This window comes from Panthera uncia, chromosome A2, assembly GCF_023721935.1.
Source record: "Panthera uncia isolate 11264 chromosome A2, Puncia_PCG_1.0, whole genome shotgun sequence".
Taxonomy (NCBI): domain Eukaryota; kingdom Metazoa; phylum Chordata; class Mammalia; order Carnivora; family Felidae; genus Panthera; species Panthera uncia.
The window spans coordinates 54,380,039-54,392,080 of record NC_064816.1 but is presented as its reverse complement, the minus strand read 5'-3'; positions in this window follow the sequence as shown (position 1 = coordinate 54,392,080).

The following is a 12,042-nucleotide window of genomic DNA, read 5'->3' as shown; positions in this document are numbered from 1 at the left end:
GGGGGAGTGGGCGCGGGGGGGGGGGGGGCCCGCCCCCCCCCCCCCCCCCCCCCGCCCCGAGGACCCTGTCGTGGGGAGAGCAGAGGCTCACAGGCAGAGCCGCAGCCGAATGAAGGGTTTCTCTGATAGAGCAACATGGGGACAGGAGTTCAGGGCCCTGTTGGCACCTAGAACAGCCCCCAGCATACAGTAGGTTCTCTGGAAACATGAATGTACAGGCTGATGTGCTGTGAAACGCTGCACCTGGCCATGAATACCAGGCTCGGGGGGTTGGATTTTATTCTCTGGGTGACGAGGGGCACGAAGGTCTTTGGGCAAGGGCATAATGGTGTCTGTGTCTGAGCAAGATCTCCCAGGGCAGGTGCAGGCTGGGCTCGGAGGCGTGCGTCGGGGAGGAAGGACACAGGTAAACCCGGTGCTAGCAGAAATCTCAGCAAGGTCCTGTGGGAGATGTGTGAATTGGGTCTGTTGAGTGGCCACTACCCGTCAGGAGTTCTAGAAAGGTGCTGTGGGGGCAGTCCTGAGAGCAGATTTAAGGAGGGAGAAGGGTATTTAAAGCAGGCTATTCTTAGCCCGGCCAAAAATAGCAAGCGGAAGGGGAGGGGAGCTGTGACTACTCCCTAGGAGGAGACGCTGGCGGGCTCTGGTTATTCAGCCTCATATTTCACATCGTTTCCAGCCCTGGGGCCTCTGGGATTGGGGGTCATCAGACGTCAGCCTGGCACTGACCCCTCCAAACTTGGGGATGTGGCCAGACTGCCCGGTGGTTACGGACACATGCCCTCTACTCTTCCCTGTGCCCTCTTCTAGATTTAGGGAGACTTGGGGCCACTTTTGAGCCATCCCTGGCACCAATGGAAGTGCTGCTCTGTCTTGGGGGTTCAGAGAGGCCTCGACCCACAGGGTGGGTGTAAGGAACAGGACATTTACATGGGAGCAGCCAGAGGTCTCTGGGTCACTGGTCCTCACTCAGCTAAGAACTAAGAGTCTCAGACACCTCACATCTGCCAGGGTGCTCTCTCCTGAGACTCCCATCAGCCCGTGGCTCGCGGCACGTGAGGACAGCCTCACCACTGCACGAACCATGGCTGGAGCAGCGCACTAGCAGGAAGGGCCATATCCTGCTCAGCCCACCCTGAGCTCTGTCCGGAAAATGCGTTCCCACCTGCTCCTGGGCACAGGCCAGCTCCCAGACCCAGGCCCGTGCCCTCCTGGGGGAGGCTGGAATGACCTGGGGCTCGCCTAGTGTCCAAGCCGACCTCTTGGACTGGCAAACTGCCAGAGACGTCCTGAGGGTGGGGGTCCGAGCTGCATCGGCAGGTGGAGTGCAGAAGAAAGTCCCTCAACCAACCAGTGTTGGTCTGTGTAGATTAGGTCTGTTTTGAGTTATGTGTGCGGCACGGGAATATGTTCCCGACGGAAAATGAAAGCCTTCCAGTTAGGATAGCATTCCCTTTGGCTCTTGTCATTTCGGAGCCTCTCCCCCCAGATCTTTATTCCGTGCGTGGGTGTGTGTGCTCTTAGGAACTGCAGACAGCCTGCCCGGGCTCAGACTGGCCTCTCTTCTGTACGGTGGGGCTGGGCCCAGTAGCCTCCACCTCGCAGGGTGTGAGTTGTACGCGAGCGGGTGTGTAAAGTGCTCAGAGCAGCGCCTGGCACAGAGTAAGTCGTATCCAAGTGTTAGCCACGGTTGCTGCGGCCTTGCTGACATCATCTGGGGCCTGGAGTTGTGGACGTCCTCTACTAGGATATCGCCGCACGGCTTGCTGTTGGGAGATCTCCCCCGTCCGTGTGCATGGCCACCTCCCTCCTGCTCACTGCTGTGTAGTAGGCCCTGGTGTGGCTATTCACATCACCGATCCAGCCAGTCGTTCCTACTTCTTCTTCATGATTACCAACCACCTATGACCAGGAGTGTGGATCTGTTCTTAGCATATACTCCCAAGGGCGTCTGCAGGGAAGCTAGCTAAAAGCGGTATCATGGGGGCTTAGGTAGGCACGTTCTCCATTGAAATAGGAGCTGCCAACTTACTCTTTAAAAGGGGGCTCTACCCATTTCCTCTCTCTGCTGCTGGATCCGAAAGGTCGTCTTGCTCCCGCATGCTTGGCAACAGTCTGTGTTGTCTCCCCACCCCCAATCAGAGGGTAGAAATAATTCTCTCTTGGTCGTTTTAGTTTGCATTTTCTAGCTTTGCATCTGTATGTGTCTTAGCCATTTGTATTTTCTTTTCTATAAAATGCCAGTTTATATATTTTTTTTAGATTTTTTTTAAGTAATCTTTATACCCAACATGGGGCTTGAACTTAGAACCCCGAGATCAAGAGTTGCATGCTCTACTAAACTAGCTGGGTGCCCCCAGTTTATATATTTTTTATATGTATTTATTTAAATTCAAGTTGTTTAACATACAGTGTAGTATTGCTTTCAGAAGTAGAACCCAGTGATTCATCACTTAACTATGACACCCAGTGCTCATCCCAGCAAGTGCCCTCCCTAATGCCCATCACCCATTTAGCCCATCCCCCCCACACACACCCCACAGCAACCCTCAGTTTGTTCTCTGTATTTAAGAGTCTCTTATGGTTTGCCTCCCTCTCTCTTTTTATCTTATTTTTCCTTCTCTTCCCCTGTGTTCATCTGTTGTGTTTCTTACACATATGAGTGAAATCATACGATATCTTTCTCTGCCTGACTTATGTAGCTTAGTATAATACACTCTAGTTCATGTTTTTTGCTCAGTTTTTGTCATGTTGATTTACTAGTAGTTCTTTATCATGGATACTGATCCTTTGTAATTACAAACATTTTCTGTCACTTGTCCTCTTTCTAATTTTTCTTTTGAGATATAATTCACACACCATAAAATTCACCCTTATAAAAAGTGTGCAGTTCAGTGGTTCTCAGTTATGTCTTTTAACTTTGTGCTCTTTCATCTAACAAAAGTTTTTTTTTGTTTTTTGTGTTTTTTAAATTGAGATAAATTGACATATAACATCAGTTTCAGATGCACAATGTAATGATTCTATTTTTATGTATATTGCAAAATGACCACAATGCGTTAACATCCCTCACCACACAGTTACATCTTTTTTCTTGTGATGAGAACGTTTAAGATCTACTCTCTTAGCAACTTTCAAATATACAATCCAGTGTGCTGTACAGGAAGGTTGTTTTTTTTTTTTTTTTTCCCAACGTTTTTTATTTATTTTTGGGACAGAGAGAGACAGAGCATGAACGGGGGAGGGGCAGAGAGAGAGGGAGACACAGAATCGGAAACAGGCTCCAGGCTCCGAGCCATCAGCCCAGAGCCCGACGCGGGGCTCGAACCCACGGACCGCGAGATTGTGACCTGGCTGAAGTCGGACGCTTAACCAACTGCGCCACCCAGGCGCCCCATGGAAGGTTTTAATTTTAATTAGCTAAATTAACAAGTATTGTTTCATTTCTTTGGCTTTTCATGTTTTATTTTAAAAGGGGCTTTGCCCCGCATCATAAATATAGTTTTAAAATACTTTCTTCAGGATATTTGTATGCCCTTTAGGACTTTAAGCTGAAATTTGTTTCAGGGAACCATACAACATGAGGGGTCCAATTTTTTTTTTTTTTAAGAGAGAGCACGCGCACATATGCAAGGGAGGGGGGGAGGGGGGGGGAGAGAGAGAGAGAGAGAGAGAGAGAGAGAGAGAGGGAGAATCCCAAGCAGGTTCCACGTTCAGTGCAGAGCCTGATGCAGAGATCAATCCCATGATCCTGGGATCATGACCTGAGCTGAAATCAAGAGTAGGATGCTCAATGGACTGAGCCACCCAGCGCGCCCTATTATTCTATATAGATTAGCCAGTTGTTTCCAAGCAATTTATTGAACAGTCTGTCCCTTCTCCATTGACTTCAGGTTCTATCTAATTCCTACATGAATTGGATCTTTTCACTCATTCAACAGATATTTATTGAGCACCTGCTACTTATACCAGGCAGTGTTTTAGGGACCTGGAACAGATCAGGGAACAGAAAAAATCCGCGTTCATGGTTAGAGGACCTGTCCATTTCTGTGCAAGCATCAGACTTTGAGTTTCATGGGTTTTTTTTCTTGTTAGGACAAAACCCCTCTCTGGTTCTTTTTAAAAATTGTCTCGGCTGTTTTGGGCAGGTACTCTTCCGTGTGAATTTTGGGAGTCTCGCATTAAGACCCATGAGCGATCCTGGCTGAATTTTCACCAGCATTGCCTTCAACTCAGAGAATAACTTGGGGGAACTTGTGCTTTAACAGCATTGAGGTCCGGCCACTGGTGGCGATTGAAATTAAAGTTAACTAAAATGTAACATGAATCCAGGCCCTCTGGTGCACTGGCCACGGTGCAGCTCACCAACCACACGTGGCTATGTGCCTGGGAGCACAGATCTAGGACAGTTCTGTCCCCGCAGAACATGCTCGTGGACAGCCCCACTCTAGAGCACTGAGGGACAGTCAGCAGCAAGTCTCTGTCCATGCGGGGTGTGGGGGAGGGCAGCGGGGCTGGCCCCCAATGGCAGGAGCCCATGGCCTCCATGTGAAGCATTCCCCTTGCCCACCAGGGAGGCTCCAGGGCTGTGAGAGTGTGTTACGGAGCACTGGGCTTCCTCCCTCTCAGCCTTCACCGCCGCCGAGCCTCAGTTTCCTACCTCCAGAGGTTGTCGTATTGGAGAAACCACTTTTCCAAAATCGTGTTATTTAAACAATTGAACACCTTTCTTACACAGATTGAGCTTTTCAGCTCATAAGGCCCTTCCACAGATATATGCCCACTGGCATACCCCCCACCCCACCCCCGGAGCCTCCCAGCAATGTGACCAGTTTTTCCTGGAGCTGCCGGCTGAGGGAGGGCAGAAGATGCTAGTGGACACTGAGCAGTCCAAGGCTGGGGTTCCTCCCCAGAAGGTTCCTCTTCACCACTGCCTACCTCTGCTCCCCTCTCTCCCTGTGGGTCACTTGTCTCCCAGCCCTGCCCCCAACCCTTGCCCATACCCCTGACTACCCCAGGCCCACCCCCTCCCGGTAGTAAGCTTTCCCGACAGAGAACCCCAGCCCCCCAAAGGGGTACATGGCGGATCTGAATGATGCACCCAAAGTGAGTAAGTGAGCCCGTGGTCGGGGAGGAAGAGACCCTGGAACGTGAGGCCAGTTGGCCGGAGGGGCATCCTGGAGGAGGCAGCAGTCTGCCTGACATCCAGCTGTTCCTCCGAGCACTTGCCCTTCACAAGCCCCGGGCCACTCATTCAGCTTACAGCGCTGGAGGGAGGATGGGGGTCCAGGAGCTAGAGGAAGGAGGGTTTCAGCCCCTGTTCTGCCACATCCCAGCTGCAGGGACTTGGCAATTCCCTGCACTCTCTGAACCTTGCAGGCTATACCTGGAAAATGGGCACAAGGTCTCTGCCTCCCAGCGTCTGGTGATGATTATATAGTGGAACCAAGAGCCTTGCCTGGAGGCTGCCATCAAGGAGGTGCTTATGGGTGGAAGCTGGGGCTCCTGTGCCCAGAGCAAAGGGGAGGGGGCTTCTAGGAACTCAGGCTTTAGGAGGACCCAACAGGAGGTTTGGTAGACAGAGCAGTCATAGAGAATGACAGTGGCTAACAGTGACATGTGCTTAGAGTGGGCCAGACACTGTTCTATGCGCCTGTCGTGTTTTAAATCCCATTCTTCTGCGGGAAAGGGATTCTGTTGTTGACCCCACTGTACAGATGGGTGAACGGAGGTTCCAAGAGGGTCACTTGCCTGAGGTCACACCGCTAGTCAGGGGGGCAGGTTGGAACTCACACCCCCCCACCACCCGGCTCCTGAATAGCATCCTCTTAGAATGCAGTGTGGGAACTTCTATGTGTGTAGCCCTGTGCACCCCCATCAGCTCACTGGGCCGCGGATGTAAACTGAGAGTTCAGGAGGCGAAGCCACGCCACTCATGGGAGGCCACACAGCCCAGCAGTGGTGGTCCTTGGGCCATCACCGTGGCAGGAGCTGGAGTCCCTACCCCCACGGCCCTGATGTGGTCCCCTGTTGCTGTGCTCCACACACATGCTCACGGGTACAGGCCTCACTGTGTTGGTCTCCCCTCTGCCATGCCCCTCTCACTCCGGCAAGAGCCCTGGCGACTGTACAGAGGCCGCCTTCGTCACGGGTGGACCAGACCTCTCCCACCTCTGAGTGTTCTCATCCCCAGAGCTGCCCTGTGATAAAACAGGGGCCTCGTGAGGGAGTGAGCGCCTGGCTTCTGAGGAGCATGTAAGGAGGGCCTCAACAACCACTTGGTGTGCCCCGACTCTTGCTCGGGCTGGGAGCTGTTGACAGGGGCCTCTGAGGTCCCTTCCAGCCCAGGGCCTGGCACTTGGAGGCAGGCCTCCCCTCCACCCCATGCCCGGCCTCTGGGGCCTGCCAAGCTGCTGCCCTGCCTGTTCTTTCTGCACGCTTGCTGCCCCCTGGAGCCGCTGCGGGAGGCGGAGAGCCCGGGCGGGAGTCTGGGATGCTCTGAGATTTCACCCTGCCTGCATCCACGGGTGCTCAGCCGCGCTCTGCCTGCGTGGGGAGTGGGCTCCGAGGGTGCAGAGCCGGGTCGGCTCTCTCAGTAAGCAGCAGGGCTGGGAGCGGGCTTCCGATCTGCTAGCCCCACCCGCGTGCTCCTCACGCGCTCGACGTGTCTCTTGGGATTAATGAAGCTAAGCCCGACGACAGCCAGCCCGTATACGTACATATTAGGTCCCAGGCAGCGTGCACAGCACTTCGTGTGCATCACCTCCCTGAACTGTCGCAGCGAACCTGTGACGCTTGGCTCTGGGGAGCCGGGGCTCAGAGAAGTCAGCTCTCGCTCGAGGCCACAGAGCCGGACGTGCTGGCTGCAGGGTTCCAGTGGGCTGTTCGCCGTTGCTGGTAGTGCTGACATTTAAATGACTGGCTCATCTAGGAGCACCTTGAGCTGCTAAGAGGAAGGTCGGGGTCCCACTACCCTGGACATGAGCTACCCATCGAGCCCGTGGGCCTTGCTGCCCTCACGGCCCTGGAGGTCCCTAGCCCTGTCCCGAGGATGGGAGGGGCTTATGCTGAGTCCCTCGGGCAAGAAAACAGTGCCAAAGCAGGCCCCACAGGGCATACAGCCACGCTGGAGGGCAATTCCTCCTCCTCTCTCTGTAATAAGTGCAAGCCCCATTCAGCCTGGGTTCCCGGCATCAGGAAGAACTTCGTAAAGATCAGAGCTGGACGAAATACAGTCTGAAAAGGCGGTGGTGCGCTTGCCGGTCCTGGAAGCATGTGAGCAGATGGCAGGTGGTCACTTCCTGGTAGGACGCCGGAGGCATTTGAGCCTGCGTTGCTGGAGCGGAGGGCGCTTACAGGTGTGCAGGAGCTGTCTGAGTACTGAACCTGTCCCCGTGGCCAGCTGAGACCAGTCACGGGGATGGCGCGGCCTCCTGACCGCAGAGTATCCCCGGGGTACCGTAGGTAAACAGACCTTTGCGTTGGTGTCTGTGAGTCAGGGCCGTTCTCCATTCCAAGTGGCAGGAACCCAATCAAACTGGTTTAAGCAGAGGCCTTACTGGTTCTGGACCTGAAAAGCCATTGGGCGACTCTCAGCCGTTTTCCCCAGAGTCGTCCTCTGCCCCACCAGGGCGGGAGGCCTGCCAGGAGTCCTGGGCTCACGGTCCAGCCTCACGGCAACCCCAGGGGAAAGAGATTCTCCTCTCTCTTTGGCTCCTGCCAGCTCACACCGCACTGCTCGCTGTGGTCAGCAGGATTCCGAGCTCTGACTGGCCAGGCTGGGGGTGAGGTCAGCCTGCGGGGTGAGGGGGAAGAGCGGGTGGGGTGGGACATCCAAAGGCCATCCAAATGGCCTAGACGCCGGGCCGGGAGGTGTGGACAGCTGCCCACTCCCACTTCTCTTCAGCTGCTCCAGCAACTGGAAATGACAGGGGAAGCCCATTGTTGGCCCTGCAGACCGCTGCTGGGAAAAGAGCCTGCAAAGCACTTAGCTTCGCGTTCCAGTAAGTGGGTGACCCCTAAGTGCGGTGCCCCGCCTCGTAACTGCCCTCAGCGGAGTCCCGCAAGCTTGGCGTCACCGCCGGCTGCTCGCAGCCCTGCGACGGGAGATGCACGTAAGAGACGTCACCCGTGTGGTCTGCGCGTGCTCGCCTGTCACAGCCAAGTCTGAATCAGCGGCTGACGTGGAGAAAAGCCAGCGCCGCCTGGTGGCAGGCAGCAGGGCCAAGCTGTGGACTCTCCCGCTCCAGCCTGTCCTGCTGACGCCTTTCGAGGGCTCTTTCCGGCAGGGCCCAGAATGCAGCAGCAGGTCAGGTGTGGATGGCATAGCTGTCACTCTGGGCACCTATTGACGCCGGGCCCTTGGAGAAGCAAGCCGGCTCAGCAGGTGGATAGACTGGATTTCCAGCAGCAGTGATGGTGGGGAGGGCGGAGTGGAACTTTGGGGGGCGTCTTGGAGCAGAGGAGTGGGTTGACACTCCCAACATGCTTTCTCTCGCCTGGTAACCCGGAGCCAAGTTCTTTGACCTTTCTGTGCCCCCTTTTAGTTACGAGTCAAATAAGGCTTTTGCATCTGCCACTCCTTCTAGCAGGTCCCCCTCTTCCAGGCTCCAGAGGACATGCCCTTGGCTCCTATGCTGTGAGCATTTCTATATCCCAGGAGTTGTTTCCCTTCTTTATCACGCTCCAGGTAGGGCGTTTTTCAAGGATGGGGACTTTGTTTGGACCACAGGTATGCTAGCACAGCCCCTGGCCCAGAGCAGGTACTCAGTAAATGTTTGTGGAATGAATGAAGAAGTGACTCAAGGGGAAGAGTGTCCACCAGATCTTGTCCTGCAGGGGTTAGGAGGCCCTGAAAAGGTTTTAAAATAGGGTCCTGGTGACCCAGGCTAAGGCAGCCCTTCTCCAAGGCACGTTTTGTGCCTCCTTTGATGGGCATGCTCTGTGTGGGCCAGACCCTTGCCGGACCTAAGGGTCAGGAGCCAGGTGAGCCCCAGTCTGTGCCCTCTTCAGTCTTGAGAGCCTGGGGTTCCAGACGGGAGTCCCATGGTACCCTTGTAGGAAGGGAATGTAAAGCCACAGGTGGGGAGGGAGACAGAGCCCCACCACCGTGTCTGCGCTTGGGTGGACGCTCTGTGACCCAGTTTCCATGGCCGGACTAGCCCTCCTCGGCCAGTCTGGGTGGGCTCTGACGTGCTGGCACGGCACAGGTTAATTTCTCTGGCACGCTGGCATCCATCATAGGTTGGCCAGGGGCTCTGTTCATCAAGTCTCTCAGGGACAAGACAGCGGGGGTGTCCTTCCCGGTTCCCTGTGGCAAGAGAAGGCGCCATCACCATAAGGGATCATACAGCTCCCATAGGAAGAGCATTGGCCAAAGCATGTCATGTGGTCCCCTAACTGCCACAAGGGGAGGTGGGAGGGCAGCACTCATGTCTCATCCCGCCTGTGTCCCTTCACCCAGCAGGTCACTGTGTGTGACGCCTAGCAAGATCTGTGGGCACATGCCCTTTCAGTCAGCATGGAACAGTGTGAGAGAGCAGGTGGATCCCGGACCACCGCCTGGCAGGGCCCCCAGGAGCACGCTGGGGGCCTCACTGCACTGCCAGGGAGGGTGGGGCCAGCACAGTCCTGACAGGCAGGGGACTCACAGCAGCAGATATCCAGTGCACTGGCCACGTGCTGTCAAGGAAGTTGCTGAAGGCCAGGCCACTCCAGAGGCTTCCTTGGATAGCCACATTCATCCTGAGCCTGGAGCTCCCAGCCTGGCCCGCACCCCCCACCCCAGCTCCCTTCCATGCCTTCTGCCACCACATCTTTCCTCTCAATTGCTCAGCGAGCTCCTGGTCCCTGCGCAAGGCCCAGTCAGATTCCTTCCTCCTGCGACATCACTGTGAAACCTGCCAGGTGGAATCAGTCCCTCCCACGTTTGGTTCAGACTGGGAGCCAGGGCCGTTGGGTTCAAAGTCAGATCCACCAGCGAATATTGTCATCTCTACCCTTGAGCTGTGTCTGAACACTGGCTGCTCTCCCCACCTCCTGCACTGTAGTCTGGATGCCTGTGGGAGCCTCCTCACTGGGCTCCCACCTTGGACCTAGCCTGGCTCTTTACAGAGCAGACAGCGGGAGCTTCTCAAGCATGGACATCAGATCCCATCATTGCCCTATTCTTAATATACTGGGGCTTCTCACCCCACTCAGAGGAAAACCAGATTCCCCCTGTGACCTCCACAGTGCTGTGGGGTCTGGCCCACCCTCCCTGCTGCTCTTCTGCCCCTCCCCTCACGCCCCCACTCTCAGCCACCCTCAAGCAGCTTCCTGGTCCTCAATCCTGCAAAACCCATGGCTGCCTCAGGGCCTTTGCATGCACTATTGCCTCCACCTAGGAAGCTCCTTAATAACTTAGGTGCCCAATGTCACCTGCTCAGAGAAGTCCTCTGATTCTCCCACAGGAGACCTTCCCTACACCCTCCTGCCATCATTCTGTCCCTTTGTCCTTGAGACCAAGGGTTAGAGCCTGCCTTTGTGCTAGGCACTTGTTCATGACCAGCCCTGTTCACTGCTATCATCCCGAGCTGGGCCTAGTGAAAAGTAGACTCTCTGTCCTTAATCTTTGAAGAATCCGCATTCCCCTGGCCCCTTGTAAGACTCTCCCTCCAAAGTGCATTCCACTTTCCCTCTGCATTCTGCTCCTCCCCGGGTAGAGGAGCCCAAATCTTGGAAGTCTGACATGCTGTGTGATGTTGGCAGGCTGGGCCTGGATCTGGGCCCCATATTGGGGACTCAGGGGAGGGACCAGGCAGGCCCCGGGGTGGGTGGCTGATGCAGGGTGCCTGAGCGAGGAGGTCCAGCCCAGCTCTCCAATCATTGCCACACGGGAGCACAGGCCCAGGAGTGCCAGACGGCCTGATTTTTCAAGAGAAGCCAGAAATCTGGATTCTGTGTTGAGCTCTCCCAATTTCTAAATGCTGGCGACTAACTAGAATTCTTTCCGCTAATGTCGCATGAGCTAAAGAAAGCCCATCTGCGGGCTTGCCGCGGTGACCCCTTGCCACAGGGTTGGGGTCCTGTAGGGGCTGGCGTGGAGCAGGGCTGTGAGGGAGCATAGCCTGCCCTGACCACAGCACGAGCAGCTCAGTGGCTGGGGAGGCCTGGGACGGGAGCAGTTCTAGGTTGGATACACCAGAGTCATGGGGAGGAATGGGGTATGTGGCAGGGGGTGGAGGTGGGGTCCCACCAGGGGTGTGGGAGCAATGCTACTCTGTCACCACTTCTGTGCTGGGCCCAGCTAGCCAGCAGCTGCTCCCTGCCAAAACTCCTGAAGGTGATGTTAGGGTGTGTGGTCATCCTGGGGTAAAAATAGCAAGGTCACCTTGCAGCAGGAAGTTTGCTTTCGCTGGCAGGTGGAAATACAGTATCTGCTGGACGCTGCTGTCAGCCAGGAGCTGCATGGTTTACGGGGACAGGTGGACACTGGCTCTCACCTTCTAGGCTCCTGGGGGACAGCAGTACACGGATCTCTACCTGCTGGAGCAAGGGAGGGGGCGGCTCCCAGTTAGCAGGTAGCCCTGCTGACCTCACCCCTGCACGGTGCCAGGTACACCACAGCGGTTCCACAGCTCCTCAGGCCTGTCTGAGGCTCGGGGGTTGTCAGAGGACACCTGCTTTCCGAGGGTCACACATGCGGCCCCGTCACACCACCCTGTGAGGTCAGCCAAGCCTGTCCTGGGCCTCCTGCCCAGCCCCTGAGGGGGCTCCCTCCACCACAGCCCACCAGGGCCCCATGGCTCCCAGTGCAGGTGGACACACTCAGCCCTGCAGGGCCAGCCCAGCCCTTCCCGGAAACTCCCTTTGCCCAGGAGGGGTCAATGCTGCACCTTTGCTTCCTTTCCCATAAGTTGGAGCTAGTCACGAGAACCTTCCACGGTGCTTACCGCACAGATCATTCCAGGCACCTGACTCTGTTCAAACTCAGGAAGTCCTTACAAGGGTGGTTGAGGCCCCTGGTGAGGTGACGGGGCTGTCAGGCTCCTAAACAGCCCA